This window comes from Bison bison, unplaced genomic scaffold (assembly GCF_000754665.1).
Source record: "Bison bison bison isolate TAMUID 2011002044 unplaced genomic scaffold, Bison_UMD1.0 scf7180017864372, whole genome shotgun sequence".
Classification (NCBI taxonomy): Eukaryota; Metazoa; Chordata; class Mammalia; order Artiodactyla; family Bovidae; genus Bison; species Bison bison.
The window spans coordinates 3,273,253-3,275,826 of NW_011494944.1; positions in this window are offsets into that span (position 1 = coordinate 3,273,253).

The window sequence follows — 2,574 nt, forward strand, 5'->3', positions numbered from 1 at the left end:
TTTGCAGCCAAAGATGGAGAAGCTCTATACAGTCAGCAAAAACAAGACCAGAAGCTGACTGTGGCTCAGATCATGAACACCTTATTGCCAAATTCAGACTGAAATTGAAGAAAGTAGGGAAAACCACTAGACCATTCAGGTATGACCTAAATCAAACCCCTAGAGGTTATACAGTGGAAGTGACAAATAGATTCAAGGGATTAGATCTGATAGACAGAGTGCCTGAGGAACTATGGTCAGAGGTTCAGAACTTTTCATAGGAGGCAGTGATCAATATCATCCCCAGGAAAAAGAAATGCAAAAGGAAAATGGTTGTCTGAGGAGGCCTTACAAATAGAAGAGAAAAAAAAATAAGCTAAGGCAAAAGAGAAAAGAAAAGATATACCCATTTGAATGCAGAGTTCCAAAGAATAGCAAGGAGAGATAAGAAAGCCTTCCTCATTGATCAGTGCAAAGAAATAGAGGAAAACAATAGAATGGGAAAGACCAGAGATCTCTTCAAGAAAATTAGAGATACCAAGGGGACATTTCATAAAGATGGGCACAATAAAGTACAATAATAGTACGGAACTAATAGAAGTAGAAGATATTATAAAAAAAGGTGGCAAGAATACACAGAAAAACTACACAAAAAAGATCTCCAGTTGAGCTATTACAAATCCCAAAAGATGATGCTGTGAAAGTTGCACAGTCAATATGCCAGCAAATTTGGAAAAGTCAGCTTTGGCCACAGGACTGGAAAAGGTCAGTTTTCATTCCAATCCCAAAGAAGGACAATTCCAAAGAATTCTCAGACTACAGGACAATGGCACTCTTCTCACACACTACTAAAGTAATGCTGAAAATTCTCCAAGCCAGACTCAACTGGAATTCTACCCACCTCCACTAGTGTTGTTCGTAGTGATGCTTCCTAAGGTCCACTTTGCATTCCAGGATGTCTGGCTCTAGGTGAGTGATCACACCATCATGGTTATCTTGGTCATGGAGATCTTTTTTGTATAGTTTTTCTGTGTATACTGTATGTGAACCTTGAACTTCCAGATATTCAAACTGGATTTAGAAAAGGCAGAGGAACCAGAGACCAAATTGCCAACCTCTGTTGGATCATCGGAAAAGCAAGAGAATTCAAGAAAAATATCTATTTCTGCCTTATTGACTATCCCAAAGCTGGCTGTGTAGAACACAACAAACTGTGGAACATTCTTAAAGAGATGTGAATACCAGACCACCTGACCTGCCTCCTGAGAAATCATATGCAGGTCAGGAAGGAACAGTTTGAACTGGACATGGAACAACAGACTGGTTCCAATAGGGAAAGGAGTATGCCAAGGCTGTATATTCTCACACTGTTTATTTAAATTATATGCAGAGTATATCATGAGAAACACTGGAGTGGATGAAGCACAAGCTGGAATCAAGATTACCAGTAGAAATATGTATAATCTCCTATATGCATATAACACCACCCTTATGGCAGAAAGCAAAAATGAACTAAAGATCCTCTTGATGAAAGTAAGAAAGTTGAGTTAAAGCTCAACATTCAGAAAACCAAGATAATGACATCTGGTCCCATCACTTCATTGCAAGTAGATGGGGAAACAGTGGAAACACTGACAAACTTTACTTTTGGGCTCCAAAATAACTGCAGATATTGAATGCAGCCATGATATTAATAGATACTGTCTCCTTGGAACAAAAGTTGTGACCAACTTTGCCAACAAAGGTACATCTAGTCAAAGCTATGGTTTTTCCACTAGTCATGTATGGATGTGAGAGTTGGACTATGAAGAAAACTGAGTGCCAAATAATTTTGATGTTTTTGAACTTTTTGTTGGAGAAGACTCTTGAGAGTCCTTTGGACTGCAAGGAGATCCAACCAGTCCATCCTAAAGGAAATCAGTCCTGAATGTTCATTGATGAAGCTGTTCAGTTCAGTTCAGTTCAGTTCAGTCTCTCAGTCATGTCTGACTCTTTGCAGCCCCATGAATAGCAGCACGCCAGGCCTCCCTGTCCATCACCAACTCCTGGAGTTCACTCAGACTCAGGTCCATCAAGTCAGTGATGCCATTCAGCCATCTCATCCTCTGTCATCCCCTTCTCCTCCTGCCGCCAAACCCTCCCAGCATTAGAGTCTTTTCCAATGAGTCAACTCTTCGTATGAGGTGGCCAAAGTACTGGAGTTTCAGCTTTAGCATCATTCATTCCAAAGAAATCCCAGGGCTGATCTCCTTTAGAATGGACTGGTTGGATCTCCTTGCAGTCCAAGGGACTCTCAAGAGTCTTCTCCAACACTGAAGCGCCAATAATTTGGCCACCTGATGTGAAGAATTGACTCATTGGAAAAGACCCTGATCCTAGAAGAGATTGAAGGCATGAAGAGAAGGGGACCACAGAGGATGAGATGGTTGGATGGTATCACTGACTCAATGGACATAAGTTTGAGTAAACTCAGGGAGTTGCTAATGGACAGGGAAGCCAGGCTTGCTTCAGTCCATGGGGTTGCAAAGAGTTGGACAGGACTGTGCAACTGAACTGAACTGCTTTATTAGCAACTCCCTGAGTTTACTCAAACTT